Source organism: Pelodiscus sinensis, chromosome 13 (genome assembly GCF_049634645.1).
Source record: "Pelodiscus sinensis isolate JC-2024 chromosome 13, ASM4963464v1, whole genome shotgun sequence".
NCBI classification, from domain to species: Eukaryota; Metazoa; Chordata; order Testudines; family Trionychidae; genus Pelodiscus; species Pelodiscus sinensis.
Genome location: NC_134723.1, coordinates 40,936,256 through 40,954,080, shown reverse-complemented (window position 1 = coordinate 40,954,080; position 17,825 = coordinate 40,936,256). Strand labels below are relative to the sequence as shown.

The 17,825-nt window shown below is 42.7% G+C and overlaps 1 protein-coding gene across 4 annotated transcripts in view; it reads right to left on the bottom strand.

Annotated features, from left to right (window-relative positions):
• AFF2 (ALF transcription elongation factor 2) overlaps window positions 1–17,825 on the bottom strand; it is a 465,157-nt gene that overhangs the window by 380,590 nt on the left and 66,742 nt on the right. Inside the window, exon 2 of one of the 4 annotated variants that reach the window (XM_075941080.1) lies at window positions 15,884–15,971. The exons of the other annotated variants lie outside the window; for them this stretch is intronic. The gene's annotated coding sequence lies outside the window, so the exon portion shown is untranslated. The remainder of the gene's footprint in view (window positions 1–15,883; window positions 15,972–17,825) is intronic. 4 annotated transcript variants of the gene reach the window in all.

Genomic DNA, 17,825 nt, shown 5'->3' with positions numbered 1-17,825 from the left:
TTCCTTCTGAGCTCTATCAGGCAGATGACGTGGAAACCTGAGCCATGAGCTCAGCACTCTCCAGGGACTCCCACCCACAAGCAACCTCTCTCCATTTCCTGTGCGCTAACAGAGCAGTATGGACTCTGAGCTGATGTACGGACTCTGAGCGACAGAGCCAGACAAATGACTTAGGGTGTATATCAAGAATTCTTTATTATTTATAGTGCCATCAATGCATGGGTTGCTTTACAAAATAATCTAGTCAAAATATCCCTGCCCTTCACTTAGTTTGCTCCACATGTGTGCACAGAACATATCCACACAGTCAGTCCACACACATACATACAAGAATACAAAACTATTTAGATTCCATGACCGTCTATCTACAGCATGCAAGCTCTGGGAAGAAAGGAGAGGCGTGGAACAAAGCATGAATCAGCCAGGTTCACAGCACTCCAGAAATGTTGGGAAGGAGGGGGAGGAGAAGGAACAGGGCGCACTCAGCGGAGGTGGCAGGGAAGAGACCTGGTGGGGGATTAAGGGAAGGGGTGGAATGGGGGCAAGGCCTGGAGTGAAGGGGAGGCCCAAACAGCCCCTGGAAAAATGAGAAGAGACACACATTTGACCCAAGGGCATGTGTGAAGTGCAGGCTGACTTCACACAACCTTGTGAGAGCCATGCGCGCCCCACACTTCTTTATGTTACTTGTGCCAATTTAATTCGCCCCTCAAAACAGATTGCTTTGCGTTGACAAGACCTGACAAAGAAGGAGAATCAAGTGCAATATATTTAATCTTATTCCCGGGGTCATGGCTAGCGCACAGGCCCGATTTCAATCTTGCGGCCCACTGAGATGAAGGAAGGTCACTCATGAAGCCCCCTCACTAGTCTTGGTTACCCATCACTATCCTAGAACATGGGCTCCCATCTGTGCTCAGACAGCTGTAGAACATCAGCGCACTGTACCGTGAGAGAGCCCAGTACCTGGCTTCTCTTTCTAACTAGCATCTGTTTTGATGGCCCTAACACATGAAACATTTAAACTATAGCTGGTAGGGTTGCCAGGTGTCCGGTTTTGAACCGGATAGTCCAGTATTGAAGCTTTCTGTTCAAGAAATAAATTGAGAAAATAGAAATGAGAAAATAGAAATGTCCGGTATTTTCTAAATAAGATGTAATGTAGATTGTGATGTCATGTCAAGTGTGTCCGGTATTTTTGTTGAAACCATCTGGCAATGCTAATAGCTGGCCATGACTGTGATCAAAGTATGGTAATTTGTCCCCTGATTAGCAACAAGGGCATATGGATTATTCTAAGTTAATAAAATTCCTGTGGGATCACAGGTGTTCAACTGTACCTTTCGCTTTGTAACTCCCCAAGGGTGCGATTATTTCATAGTAATCGCCCTACCCCCACCCTATTTTGTGCTGTTGCTTAATTAGCTACCGGATGAAATGTAGTTCTGTTTGCATCAACTTTATGCCTGCTGTAATTGCCCCAAGTTGCAGTTCCAAGAAAAAAGAAATGGATCAAATAACGACATATATTTTGTTTGATTAATCATGAAAAAATCATTACGGGATTAAAGTGAAACCATTTTACTCCTGCTGATCATGTTCAGCAATTTGAAATTATTTTATGATCCTGATCAAATGTAATTAATGAGATTGGCTGTTAATTAGTTACACTAGCAGGTGGGCCATGAAAAATGTATTCACTTAATGCCACAGAATAACACGCTATTACAATTTCTGTGTTGATTATGCAGAGCTCAGAAAACGAGTTTAAAAACTAGCCAGGATGGTGTTCTTTGAACTTCTAACACTCACTGATTCAGAAACACAGCCGTGCGGAGGTTTAAGAACACAAATCAAACTTCCTTTTTGTAATTGTCTTCTTTATAACAAGTCCCTTCACCAGCAAACTTACTGGTACAGCACGCAAAAGATCTGCTTTAAAGTAACTAGAGCATCACTCTCCACATTGTGATAATTCAATCACTTTCATCTGGCTCTTTCTAATGTTCCTAGTCTCTTCCTCTAAGGAAAGGGGTTTCCAAGAGAAATAACCCCTTGAGGACTAGCTTGAGACAGACACTAAATGTGTTAACTGCTTCACGGTGTTGTATACCTAATTAGCAGTATGGAGAGTTTAACAGTGGTTTTGAATGTCAGAGGGTCTATGCAGGCCCCCTAAGGAATATAGCCAGTACATGAATATGCTTTTGTTTAGCAGAAATATAAGGAAGGAAAAAAAAGGGGAAAAGACTATGGAAAAAATAATGCCCCTTCTCCTATTTATTTCGTTTTCATATCCCCTACCCATAACTCCGGTCATCTGAAGAAGTGGGCTGTGCCCACGAAAACTCATGATACCATCTACATGTTTTGTTAGTCTATAAAGTGCTACCAGACCATATGTTGTATAATGATTGTATTTCATGTATTATAGGTATAACATTGACCATGTTATCCAAATCAGAAGGAGCAGAGGAAGAGAAAGTCCAAAACCTAGTGAGCTGGGTAGCCATCTGCAATGTGTAAGAAGACACTTGCACAGTTGGCTTGCACTGTCCCCTTGTCCCCATTTCGCTTTATTTTCCCACTTTGATACAGCTTCAGCTGCAGAGACTGAGGGAACCCTGTGTCAGAATATCCCATATCACAATGGTTAGAGCACTCCCCTGAGATATGGGAATCCCCTTTTCAAATGCTCTCCTTCCCCACCTTGCAGATGGGGGAATTAAATCTGGGTGTCCTATATCCCAGGGGAGTGCTTTAACCACTGGGCTAACAGTAACAGAGGCATCACTATCACCACTTCCTCCTCCTCTGGCTGCGCGTGGAGTGAGGCAGACACAAAGTGGTTTAAGCACCTAAGCTGCCCAGCTCCAGGGTTTCCTGATGTGGATCTGGATCAAAGATAGGCACCTCCTTGCAATCCGGATTTAGGCACCTGTCTCTATGGGTGTGTCTAAACTACATGGCTCCATCGATGGAGCCATGTAGATTAGGCTGATCGGCAAAGGGAAATGAAGCCGCGATTTAAATCTGCCCTGCTGTGGCGCTGCCCCTGGTGGCCCTGGCGTACGCTTGCCACAGCTGTTTATTTTCAGGCGCACCTGCTCTTGCGTGCGCCTGTGTCCCTTTCGGGCCATGGCGGCTGCTATGCGACCGTACACGGCCTTGTTCCTCCACCTAGTGCGGAGAACATGGAGGTTGGGGGCCTGCCCCCAAACCTCAATGAGGTCCATGATCTCCGCACTAGAACAGGAGGGCGCGCGCCGTCTACGGCCCCTGGATGCTGGGGGACTGGGCTGGGGGACGGCTCGCTGGCACTGGCTGCCTTGCTCATCCTGTGGCCACTGGGCTGGGGCAGAGACTGCTGGCAGGGCTGGCTGTGGCAAGTGCCATCTGGCCAGAGTCTTCCTCTTTAAGGGCCCGGGCCTGGGGGAGAGGAGAGGAGTTTTCCTGGTTTGGCCCAGAGTGGCCACCGGGGGAACCTGGGAAGGACTAGCCTCCAGCTAGTTCGAATTAAGTGGCTACACAGCCCTTAATTCGAACTACTTAATTCGAACTAGGCATTAGTCCTTGTAGAACGAGGTTTACCTAGTTCGAATTAAGCGCTCCGCTAGTTCGAATTAAGTTCAAACTAGCGGTTTGTATGTATAGACGCTATGAAAGTTAATTTGAACTAACAGCTGTTAGTTCGAATTAACTTTGTAGTGTAGACATACCCGGAGGCTACATCTAGACTGGCATGATTTTCTGCAAATGCTTTTAACGGAAAAGTTTTCCGTTAAAAGCATTTGCGGAAAATAGTGTCTAGATTGGCACAGACGCTTTTCCGCAAAAGCACTTTTTGCAGAAAACTGTCCGTGCCAATCTAGACGCGCTTTTCCGCAAAAAAGCCCCGATCGCCATTTTCGCGATCGGGGCTTTTTTGCGCTAAACAAATCTGAGCTGTCTACACTGGCCCTTTTGAGCAAAAGCTTTGTGCAAAAGGACTTTTGCCCAAACGGGAGCAGCACAGTATTTCCGCAAGAAGCACTGATTTCTTACATGAGATCATCAGTGTTCTTGCGGAAATTCAAGCAGCCAGTGTAGACAGCTGTCAAGTTTTTCCGCAAAAGCAGTTGCTTTTGCGGAAAAACTTGCCAGTCTAGACACAGCCTAAGAGTTTAACTGGTTAAGCAATAAGCTGATGCTTAACAGTTACCTTTAAGGGCTAAACTCTGCATGGGGCTGCCAGCAGTGCTAGCAGCTCTGTGGGGCCAGGAACCCTAGCAGACATGGAGCACTGGGAACTAGCAGCGCCTGCAGCTCCATGGGGCTGGGAAACCCGGCAGTCCCACAGACCAGGTATCCTGCAGTTACAAATTCTATTGGTTATATGGTTATGGATTACACGGGTAATATTTTTATTCATTTTTATATAACTAGTCAAAACACCTAAATCCCTTTCTGGATCGAGGTTTGTTTGTATTTATGTGTGTGTCTGTATACAACTATCTACATCAGTGTTTCCCAATTTTATTTGGCCACTGAACCCTTTTAAACTCGAAAGAATTTTGTGGAACCCATTATAACAGTCTTATATATGGAGCTGAAAAAGTAGACCACAAATAAGTAAGAATAATAATAAACAAATGCTAAACAAGGTCAAGAGATCAACATTTAGTTTAATTGAACATATTTAAAAACAAAAATCACATTTAATGTAAAAAAATAAAGCTCACACTAATACGCATTATATTGGAATTTTCTCGCTGAACCCTTATTTTCACTTCACGGAACCTAGGGGTTCCATGGAACACCATTTGGGAAACACTGATCTACATAGTGTATGGTTATATGGTTATTGATTACACAGGTAATATCTTTATTCATTTTTACATAACTAGTCAAAACACCTAAATCCCTTTCTGGATCGAGGCTTGTTTGTATTTATGTATGTGTCTGTATACAACTATCTACATAGTATATGTGGGCTTACTATATCTCTATATACACACAACCACACATACATACAAATAGGACAAAATGGCGTCTAACCATTATGAAATCCAGTTTTTAAAGAATTACAAGAATGAGTGAAAAAAAATCAAGCGTTCTCCACTTGGCACTAAAATACCATTCTGGCAGATGCATTAGGAATTTCAAAAGGGTTTATCTCACTGGATGTGAAGATTGTCCTCAAAATCAAAGATGCAGTCAACAGGACTAGGTTAATATGAAAGTTTGTGATTACACCATCACAAAGTACACCTGAATGTGTGGCAAGAGCATTCATGTTTGTTGTTAGTATAGGATCTCCCGCTGTGCTTCAGCTAGTGATCAATTCCTGACATGGTAGGTCAGCCCAAGGTTCTGAACTACATTGTTTGCAGAAGGTTTCTGATTATTAGCGAAAGAAAGGAGGCAAGGACTCCTTCCCTTACAAAGAGAATGACATGTAAAGAAGTGTAAAGAAGCAGAAGAGGAAAACTCACATGAAGAAGCTTAGAGTTGACTAACCAGCCGATAGCCTATTTCAGCAGGGCTCGATTTTAATGAGATCTTCAGTGGTTATGGTCATCCATGAGCCAGGCTATGGGAGGGGGCCATGTGGGCAAAACAGAGATACACGTTTTAAACAAAATAAAGTTTTCTAATAAATGGCGAAACGTGGTTTAGGGCTGTCGTTATTTTCTTCTTTTTAATCACCACTCTTTTTGCAAAATCTTAATACGAATTTCAAGGGGTCAAACCCAGATAGTGTGGAACTAGTCTCCGTCATCTTACCTGCTGATTCTTGCACTAAATATTCCTTATACATAACTGTCGGCTTGAGCCAGTATATATTGGTCTCTTCAGATGAAAGAAAATTGGTGTCGGCAGCTTCCTGAGCACATTTTAATAATCAGCCTGATCATGGGTGCATGGCAGCTGCGCGATTGATGGTGTTAGACAGGGAATAAAGAAAGATGCCAGCAGTGCCCTCAGATCTGACATAACGAGGGAAACATCAGTCATTTGGCTAAAAGGCTCATAAAGGCTCCATCAGCTGTGACACAGGAGTCTGTCTTACGCAACACTAATGAGGAAATGTGGCAGCGTTTGCATTCTCTTCAGACAGTCACAAGTGGCGAGTGAGCTGCATTTCGGATGAAAAATCCGGTTGAAAACAGAGTTTGCGTGCTCTTCACTTAGACAATATGCTACAGCTGGAGAAGGACTGCTGGAAGTCAAAGGAGGTTTAAAAAGGATTGTAGGGCAAAAGCTCCCAAGTACAGGAAGTCTGTTCATTAGCTCTAGTACCTAAGGTTTATCTCACTATAATTCTGTGTTCTTCCGGCACTTTCCGTCTTTCCCTGGCCCTTTGTCTAGTCCTATCCCCCCCCCCAACTTGAGGCTTATGATCTCCCATTTTTGGGGCATCTGAAACTGCATTCCAAGATAGACTTCTCAGGCTGAGTGAGAAATGATGGACAAGGCTTCCATAGCCAAGATCTTAGCCTGGTCCGCTGGAGACTCAAAAATTTTGAGGTAAGTGTAACACTGTAACATAAAATGAATATTCAAAAGCAGTTGTCTCTTTGACAATGATGAGAAGCCCGATCCGACAGCAGCCCCTCGAGTTGAAAAGCAGACCCCAGTGATGCTGTAGCAGTGGTGTTGAAGAGTTAAGGTCACAGAGGAAAAGTCTCAGGTGGGTAGCTGTATTAGTCTGTAACTAAAAATGAGTAGTTTTGTGGCACCTTCGAGACTAAGAAAATACATATATATATATATAGTATCATGAGCTTTCCTGGGTAACACCCACTTCTTCAGATGAGATTATCTTGAGTCAATATATATATAGTATCCTGAGCTTTGATGGGTAAAACCCACCTCTTCAGATGAGATGATCATGGGTGAATCTAGGGCTGGAGGAGGCAAGCCCCAACCCTGCCTCTGCTGCCCGAGGCTCCACCCTGCTTCTCAGTGCCCCTGCGGGCAGCTCACCCCCCAGCAGAAGGCGTGCAGCCCCAACTTTCCCTCTGCTCTGTGTGCACAGGGATGGTGGACAGCGGGCATCTCCAGCCTTCTCCAGCCCCAAGAGCATGGGGAGGATATGGGGCTCCCAGCGTAAGCCTCTACAGCCCTGGGAGGGCTGGTGGCATGGCCCCAGCCTGGGTGGAGCCATGCTGAATGGGGGAGTGCTGAGGGCAGAGCATGGGCCGGTCCAGCAGGGCAGTTTGGGAAGACATTGCCTTCCCCTGCCTTCCCCTGCTGCCCATGAAGAAAATGGGATAAGAACACTTGTAGATGAATGTAAACTTTGTCTGATTCCCATAACTTCTTCCAGTTCAGCTTGCTAGCACGTTGATGTATTGCACTAATTAGAAAAATGACCTTCTCCCCTCTTCTACATTTATTTCTTGCTACTGCTGCTCGAGTCGATAGAGCTACATGCTCGTGTTAGTTCTGCTTATGCCAACAGCAACAGGGCACTATGAAACATGCAGTCCAAAAGTAATGAGAAATTTTGCTCAAATGTTATGTTTGTTAGGGAGGATTACCATGATTCAACGAGCACCTCAGTTCATCACTAATACTGATAAGTGGGTTTGTTCCAATGAATGCATAGCTAGTGACAACAGGGATGGGAGGGGGAGGAAAAGGCCCACTTCAAATGTGAAATCGGAGACAAATAAATCAGAGGAAGCAAAGGGGATTCTATTATTGAAAATGTTACAGCACCTCCTTAGTGGCAAACAAAATATTTTCACAATGTCTACCTAGTCGTTCTTTTTAGGGTGGTATCTGATGTGTTGCTGTGGAAGTAGGGAGAGTTGTTTCTCCCTGCATTACTTTCTGCAATGTGTCTAGTATACAGAACAAGAGAGAAGGAACCTGTCACCAATAATGGTGCTGCGATACTATACTACATGGCGATTATAGTATAGCTGACTATAGAGTTCAGTGACTATGGTCCCAAGCAAAACAACTAATTTCTGTATGGCTCTGTGGACATATCTATAAAATGATAATAAACAGTAATACAGAAGCCTGAACAACAGGAACAATCTATTTAGGAAACTTATCTCAAGAGATCACCCGAAACGACTTTCCCGTGTCATGAATACCATTCTGTCCTGTCTTTATTAGAGTTCCATCTTCAGAAGCAACTGAGTTTTGTCAATCCTTTGCACGAGCAAGTTTCCCTGGAATTGTCATGGAACGCGCTTTCATCAATGAATGTATTTTGAGAACCTTGGGTGAAAAGTACCACACTGCACACCGAAAGGAGAAAATACATTTTTCAATGACCTAGTCACCATTCTCGCTTTACAGGCTCGCTTTGACCTTGTTAAACTTTAGTGGCAATTACTTGCAGACTGTAATATCTGTGCTGAGAAGAGGTTCCAGAATTGCACCACCCCACTGGACCACACCGTCAACATCAAGACCTACACTGTGACTTGACCAAGCGCACAATAGATCTTTAGTTCTGCAGAAAGTTAATAGTGCTGTAGTATTTCACTGGTGTCTCTGGCTTGATGCGCACTTAGAATTGCTTGGTAATGTGGTTTTGCCAAATTCCACTAATATAAATAAAGGCTTATTGTGTTGGGACACTCTTTTCCCCCCTGGTTTATTTCTTACTGCTGTACTGTTTGTATGTGATATTTTTCTTGGTTTACTTTCTGCAATGTGTCTAGTATAACTGGATTTCTCTTTAGTGTAAGGTATTAAGTTGAGGATATGTAATGTCTAGTTTGTGAGAAGCCGGTGGAATTTTCCTGAGAAATAAATGCATGCCCTGGAGCCATTTTTGCAAAATACTAAATGGTAAACAATTACAATGCTTATACTCAACTACATGTTAACAGCTGCATGGATTGCAGTGACACACAGAGCACTGACACAGCAGAGTCGGTACATAATGTACTTAAACCCATATTTCAAAGCTTGCAACATACCAACATGCAAATTAATAAATTCTTCTTTCCAAATGTCACCAGCCTGGTGATTTCCTGCCAGCCTGAGTGTCATTTTCCCAAAGCAGTAAAAGTAACACAGTCAATCTCCTCTGAATTCTATCTCCCCTGCTTCCTGCAGCGTTCCTGGGAGTTTATGATTCATATTCAGAAAGCTGTATGCAGTAGCCCTTTGGGGATGTATGTTAATGAAGAAATTTTCTCACGCCAGAGTTGCCTCTTTATTGGAGTACGAAGGGTACAGTCTGTTCTGAGAGGCTTTTTAATTTCTCATAATTAACCCTGCCAGAATTAACATCAGTGGCATCACTGACAGCAAATTAAAGAAGCCACAATGGCAGAGCGGATGCCTTTCTTTCCCTCTTCTCCTCTCTCCTTTTTTTCCTCCTGTGTGTGTGTGTTTAAAGGAGAAAGTTCTCAGAGTCTGTCAAGATGATTGTCTTGTCACTGCATTAAGAGCCCTGCTGGGATAGGTATGATTAGAGCATTTTCAGACTTCCCTGCTGCTCAGACCAACCTATTTCAGCTCTTAACTGGCCACGTGCCATGTAGATTCGTGGCAAATATCCATGGTTTCAGTTTCTTTTGCTCTACAAGGTACAATGGTTCACCTGATCTCCACTGTGAGCTGATGGAACCAAGATCTAAAGTGCACTGCAGTATTCAGACTGGCTTTTCTTACTAACAATGTATTAAAAGATAGATCATCTGTGCCTTGAACCACTTTAATCTAGCTTCATATCAACCCTTTTTAACAATCCTGGACAGATGAAGAAAACAGACGATGAACAACAAGATCTCCAAACAGATGAGTTTTCCTTCTGTTAAGCCAGTAAGAAATATGTTGTGTTTTGATATTTCTGCAGTCACTTAAAATTAGGGCTGTAAAAACCTATTAAAATAGTTAACCGGTTAAACGATTAAAATTATATGGGTTAACCGTGGACTGCTGCAGCCTGCCACACTGCAACTGGGATCCAGCCATCTGGACCTGCTGCAGCTGTGGGTGGGAGGCTACTGTGGTGTACTATGGCCGAAGACGGGAAAAAAATGGCTGGGCCTACCATGGCTGTGGGCAGGGGACTGCCCTGGCTTGGCCCACCACAGCCAAAGGTAGGGGTTGCTCTGGACGGGACGGGTAACCGGTTACAGGGTAAGCAGGCCAATAAACCTACTGCTTACCGGATACCTGGTTAACCTCTTACATCCCTAATTAAAATACGGAATTTCACAGAAGGAGAAGTGTATATACTACTCAATTTTCTATCAGATTTTTTGGGTCACATCTCAGGAGAGAGCTGGGATGCTAAAGCGAGTTTGACATAGTGAATTTTGATAAGAGTAACTACCCAAGTCCATAAGGCTGGAATGCCCATTAACAGAATCTTCGGATGTCAATAACCAGCCCCTACACAAAGATTGTCCCTTTGGCTTCAACTTTTGGTGCAAAGTGGCAAATTGTAAAGCTAAAAGATGTAGCACACCAAAGACGTGCTAAAATTGCTGCTGTAAACTCATCCAGAGGATGTCCTTGAAAATACTGCTAAATTTGTTCATCCGCCCATCCTAGAGAAACTACTTAGCAAGCGTGAAAAATCAAGATGGCATGAGGGAGAGGGGATAATAGGTATGCATATAAAACAATGCCCAGAGGTCCACATTTTATAGGGACAGCTCAGGTCACCCAAACCCAGCAATTCTTTTAGAAACCATGCTTCCTAGTTGTTCTCTTCCCCCTAATCTAATCATTACAACCCCTCTCTGCTAACTTTCCCCATGAACAACAAGTTGTGATTATGCTTTCTCTGTTTGTGACAGGGATCCTTTAATGTTATTAGCTATCCCATGTATGCATCCTTCCAATGAAATGTGAATTACCATGTACTTTACAGCCTGTAGATATAATTCTCTGCCATTTCCTTAGCAGTGTTATACACTGCCCTACTTCCTTGTGCTTGGTGTTGGTACTTTACAACTTTTTTGCACAGTGCTGGACCCTGGCTATCCTGTCCCAGGCCTGAAACAGATTAATAGACTTTACAATGCTAACTTCACCATTAATAGTCATGTCCGTGTGGCTACAATATGGGTAGAAAGAGATCCCCTGCTAGGTATGTCAATTAAAAAAAAATGTTTTGAGAGAGATCTGATGGCTCCATAAGTAGAACAGGAATGTCTGTCAACCACTGGCATAAGGGAGAACAGAAGTTATGAACACAAAGGTGTCAGATAACACAGGTCCTGGACAAAAGGCAGACAGCCCTAACACTGCAGTTAATGTAGCCTAGAGAATATACCAACCCGAATGATGCTACATGCTCAGCATTGACATGTGACTTGATGGGCAGTGATAAGAGTAGTTCTCCTTTGCCAACGAGAACATAAGAACGGCCATACTGGGTCAGAGCAAAGGTTCATCTTGCCCAGTATCCTGTCTGCCAACTGTGGCCAATACCAGATGCCCCAGAAGGAGGGATCACAACAGGTAATCATCCCATGATCCCTCTGAATGGTCCATGTGCTGCCACCCCCTCCCCGAATCCCTTTGCAGGGCAAAATCCTCGACATTTTTTGCCATTTAAAAAAGCCGGCCAGACGGAGATTTAACAAGTGAAAACAAGGACATGTCCGGGAAAAACTGGATGTATGGTAACCCTAGATTAACACGTTCATTTTTTAAATGTGTTAATTCTGCGTTAATCGCGGGCGTTAACACGTGTTAATTGAAAGCCCTAGTTATTTAGTATCCAGAAGAGAAGAATTAGAAGGGATTTGATAGCAGCTTTCAACTGCCTGAATGGGGGTGCCAAAGTTCAGGGGGCTACACTAGATGACCTCCTGAGGTCTCTTCCAACCCAAATATTCTGTGATTATCACTGACTCCCCTAAGCCTTTGCACTGCTTTTGAGCAGTGCAGTAACACATTTCCGTATTATAGTTTAAATTCAAAGTTCTGCATTAATATGCCAAGTAAGGAATATATTTGTCAAAGAATAGAATCATTTTCTGAATCTTTTCTATTGTCTGTATTGTTACAGACATACTTGCTGACAGACAGGCATTTTAAAATAAATTATCAAAATAATTGAAACTGCCATGATTATATTATATTATTTTTGACAAATATAAATATGCAGAATTTTGCAGAATTTTAAAATATTATGTGCAGAATTTATATTTTTGGCACACAATTTCCCCAGGGTAAAATTAAAGCATTATGTACCCTATGATTGTTACACGTATTAGCATAAGACACTGAACTATAATAACTAACAAACAAAACACAATCTTTAATTACCTTAGTAAAATAACCATTTGCAATAATTAAGCAGTTGCTTATCTGCCTTAGCGCCAACTATCTGTACAAAGATAATAATTTTATGCGTGGTCTACATAGGTGCCTGGGCATAAAAACAAAATGGTGGTCTATACTTGAAGGTTCATTTGCAAGTATTACACACCCATTATTTGACAGCTGCTGTCATTCTAGATCATTCAGTGTTCCTATTTTCTAGGCAGAGAATGAGGAAACATCGATGGCAGTGCTGGGCAGCCAGCAGCCTGACAGACACGCCCATTGGACATTTTGTTTATCATTGTCCATGTGCATGGTTGCCACATTCCGCTGGTTTTTGTCTGCATAATGTTTTTCCTACTGGTATTACAAAAGTGACATGCACTTAAAACAAGGGCATATGAAGATAGCTGCGTGCGGATTGCACACAACACTAACTGTGAAAGCCGTGCGCTCCCTCTGCATCCAGTCAAAGCGCTGCTACGCTTCAGTCCACACACTCTGCAAACTCTAGGTACCTAAGAGGAGTTAGCAAAACTACCCTGTCCTGGCAGACCGTCTTGATTACAACAATCTTATGGCCCACTGAGATGAAGGAGGAACAATCATGCAGCCCACTCACTAACACTGGTGGCCCTTCACTGATCTATGGTGTTCTATTTAAACATACTGTGGTGTGTCCGCACTTCTGTTCTATAGCTCACAGTCTGAACTCTCCTTTACTTGTATGCTAGTTTGCCTCATTTTGGCAGTATAAAGAAACTGCTTTAAATGACATTTAAAGCCTCTTTGACATCCCTTTACACTGTCAGGGTGGGTCTACACTGCATTCCAGATAACGAGCGTTATTTCAAAATAACAATGCCAGCGTCTACACAGCAATTCCGTTATTTCAAAATAATTTCGAAATAACGGACGGCTTATTCAGAAATCTGTAAACCTCATTCTATGAGGAATAACGCCTATTCCAAAATAGCTATTTTGAAATAAGGCATGTGTAGATGCTCCACTTCTGCTATTTCGAAATAGCCCCTCACCACAGCCATTCTAAGTTATTCATCCTGGGGCTTTAACTCAAGATAGCACATCTACATTAGGGAAGCCTGCCTCGGAAAAATTTTGAGGCTTCCCTGCAGTGTAGAAGTGCTATTTCAAAATAAGCTATTTCGGAATAACTATTCTGGAATAGCTTATTTTGAAATAGCCATGCAGTGTAGACGTACTCTCAGAGTGGTACATAGTGACCTTAGTGGTAATTAGGCTCAAAGAATAGGCAAAAAAGTTATTTTATGAGTGTGTAGAGGGAGGTTAATTATTCCGCCCGATTACAGTGCCTCAGAACGCTAAGTTGAAAAAAACCAAACGCACGCATTGCCCAAAAGAGGCTGCAAGACCCACATCACAGCAGCCTTTGCCATTTTTTTCCTATGGATCAACACATTCAGATTCAACATAACAATATTAGTTAAAAGGGGATCTCACTTTTTTAGACACAAATAACTGTCAATCAAGTGGGGTACAGTCATGTAAATGGGCATGTTTCAGAGTGACTGTCCACTCCCACAGCTTCTTGTGACCTAGCAGTGGCATGCACTATGCAAAGCTCCTTTCTGGTCTGCTGGAAAGAGAAGGGAGGGCGAGGAGGATCAGAGAGTGACAGAGATGAATGCAGCTTAGGAAGAGGGAAGATGTGGCTGAACTAGCCAGTGCCCAGTTGAGGAGTGACAGCCAGAGGAAATAACCAAATATGACTCAAGGTAGCAACTCTTAATTTTTCCCCCCCGTGTGGTTATTACTGCTGGAGGGATATCTAGTTTCTTCTGGTAGCGAGTTGACTTGCGCAATTAATTAACAATATTGGGCCAGTGGCTTGGTTCTGCTGCCGCATGGTGACATCTCTCCAACAGTGCTAAGAGGCATTTAGCCCATATAACCAACTTCCTGAGGATCCTCCAAGCAAACAATACAGGCAGAGCCATGATCACGTGGGGAAGAGGTAACCTCAGAGGTGGTTCTGATCAGTAAGGAAAGTTTTCGACAGCCATCCAGCTATTTAGCTGATCCTCTCAACTCTGTGATGGGCTCCAATCACGTTTACACATGGATGGGTACAAGAGTTCAAACATCTCTGATAGAGCTGGAGAAAAAGGACAGAGTTTTGGCCTGTTGTGACAGAGAAATTGGAAAGTCTAGAGAAATCCCCAGCACAGGGACCTGAGAGGGGTCTGAGATCCCTCTGGGGGAGGAGGAGGGAGGAAATAGTCTCAGAGTATTAGTGATCTCTGTTCATAGCAATTTAGACAAGTTTTCATGCTGCTCTCATCTGAGCCCAGTGACTGGCCCATCATTCAATGAGCTCAGGACTCGGGGGAGGGCACAAAATTACCTTTGCTTTCTTTTCCCTCCTTTGATCTTGTCAGAAGTGCAGCTCGGGCAGCCCACAGAATTTGGCCCCAAGAAAATAATGAATGCAAAACAACACAGAGCCAGAAAGCACTTCATTCAGTTAGGTAATTGGGCCACTAAATGGTAAGTGCAACATTAGGTCCATAGACAGACATCTTCAATGGGGAGTTGGAGAGTAGCATATATTAAAAGCAGCGGCGGATATAGGGCAAGGCGAGCGGGGCGGCGGGGCAGGGTCCCGTGCACGCGCTACTACTGTCGGCTGTAGCCGTGGCACATGCGCGAAATTGCGTGGAACATGCACGAAACTGTGTTGCCGTGGGCCCCGCAAAAAACTCTCATCCACCTCTGATTAAAAGGAACAGTCATACTGTGCATTCAGGAACCCAGAAGCGTATTTAGGGCTTACAGTAGAAAAATCTTTGACATTATCCCTTCTGTGTATAGCTACAGTAAAAGAAAAAGCAACAAGGACACAGAGATGCATCAACTGAGCAATGGAATACAAATCATAAGCAGCACTCTTCTTTCTGTAATAAGCACTTCACAAGAAGAAATGTGTCCTCAGTTTTAATCACCTCCGAGGTTAGATATTTCTACCTTAGACTGGGTGCAATTTAAGGTACCCGAGGTTGTTGAAGGTTTTTAAGAAGATTTGTTATGAAGACAGGCCAAAGTGGTTGAATTCATTCTTGGTAGAGAAGAGAGAACTTGGAAGTGGCTGAATAGAAGTATTTCATTTCATTTCATTTTTCGCAGCATTTTAGAGATTACACAAGTAGATATAATCTCAAATTTGGAAATAATGGGCCAATATCAGCTGTCAATTACAGCAAAGAAACTCCTATTGACTCCAATGAGAACCATGAGGAATCAGAGAATCTGGCCTACAGAATGTAAAGAGTCATGAACATACCATAATACACTGCTAAATAGCATTATTGCCACAAAGCCCTAATGGGTTTATAACTGATATTTTTATTGGGCGAGGACAAGCAGGCTGAAGTAGAGGATGAGAAAATGGTTAAAAGGGCTCACTGGCAAAGGGGCTTTTTGATATCCATAAATCGCTAATTGTATTTCTAATTAATTTCACCATTCAAGCAAAGAGTGTGTTGTGAACTCGATAGAGACTGTATCAACTTGGGTAAATTCTAGTATAAAACGGTTTATGAAACCAGAGGGTTTGTGCTCTATAAATAACTTCCATGTATTTTTTATTCTTTACACGTACCATATTACTGAGGACTGGATGATAGCTTTTCACTGCTGCCTGGTTGACTTTTTCCAGATACACACCCAAGGTAATGATGATATTGATCCTGGAAAGACAATTTTTGCAACAGATAAAAAAGCCACACAACTGGCCTAACAGAATGGGCCTAGCAATGTGTTGGCAAAGCTTTGGTCCTTTAAGTGAATACCAATTGATTAAAAATCCCACATCCTAATATCTTCAGAAGTCTGGCACTGTGGGAGAAAAGAAATAAGACATCTCGAAATATCTTAGGGCAGGCAGCACAGCACAGTTTAATGTGTAACCACCTGAATTTTATCTAAATCTGTTATTAATCACTGTATGTGTATGTGTGCGTGTGTGCGCATGCACATCATAACACCTCTGTGAGAATAGAAGACTGACTGAGCAAATGTTTCTGATCTTTAGGTCTAACCCACCCTTTTTTGGCTAAATATGCAATTCCATATATGACACTGCTTGGGTTACCATGACTACTACTCTGAAAGCCATATTAATTATTCAAGAAGTCCATGCCATTCTCCATTCATTCCATAAGGAATGCTGGGAAACAACAACATTCCTTTATGGAAGGATACAGATAGTTTAAGGACCGCATGACTCTAAATTCCACAGATGTTTCCTTACAGCTGCAGGACATTTACATCAGGATGGTCCATAAATATTATTTAAACACTTTAGTGCCCGAGTTAAACAAAATCTTTCCCCCCCTCACTTTTTATATTTCAACTATCTTCACAAGATGCTTTAACTGCAGTCTCTGTTTATCATCCGGATATAATCCCGTTTTAAGTGAAATCAATCAGCCCACATTAGACTCCAGTGTTATTCTAATAAATGTACTGGCAGTTTCAAAATGTGAAACTTTCATTAGAGTGAATTTCTCATCTGACTAAGCATCTGTCTGCCATATTTGTTGAGCTCTGTATGGCTTAATAATCATAATCAATGCAGGCAGCCCCTCTTCACAGATAACATTAGCAAAATACATTCTAACAAGGTAAGAATGTCTATATGCTAGAAATGTGTATCATGGCTGACTTTCTGACACAGCTAAACCATCAGTGCCAATCATATAATAGAAGAGCAAAGGAGCATTACAGAAGTAATTATAGAGAAAAAAGGTAGTGAGACAGATTCCCCTTTCAGTTACACCAGCATAAATCTGCAACCAAATAAATAGCGATACCCCAGATTTACACCTGCGTGACTGAAAGCATAAGCTGGTCCAGCATCAATCTTCACAACACCAAGTCACTTGAGATGTCAAAACTGGCATACATATAATGCTCAAACAATCCCCCTGGAAAAGGCCTGTAGAACGTAATAGAAAATAACAACTGCCTTTCTGCAGAATTTTTTAAGCTAAACTACAGTACAGAATTCTATCATTACTGTATATACTAAATCTCTATTGAATGTGATTGGATTCTTTACAAGCTCACAGAAAGGATGTCATTCTCTATGAATTTCTACAGGTTTAGAGTATATTTTCACATGAAACTTTTTTTTTCCTTCTAGAACGCCATTGGTTTCATCTCTATTTAATTCTATATGACTTTTCCATAAGGGAGTGCTTATAGTGTGAGGGCATATCTACACTAGAAAATTATTTCGAAATAAGTAAAATCGAATGAATAACACCCAAAATAACAAAATCAAAATACAGTAGAACTCCAATAGTCCGGCATCCGGTTGTCCGGCACTCCTGATAGTCTGGCATCAACTGGAACCCAGAACTGCTCAGGTCAGCCGCTCTCACAGCCAGTGTCCAGCCTGAACGTGCTAGCAGCCGGCCGCTGAGCACAGACAGCTGCTTCAGGACCCGGACATAAGGTTGGTGGAGAAGGGGGATGGGGTGACAGCAGGGAGGGAGGTGTTTGGCGCTGGGGAAGAGGAGGGGGATTGGGTTGTGCAT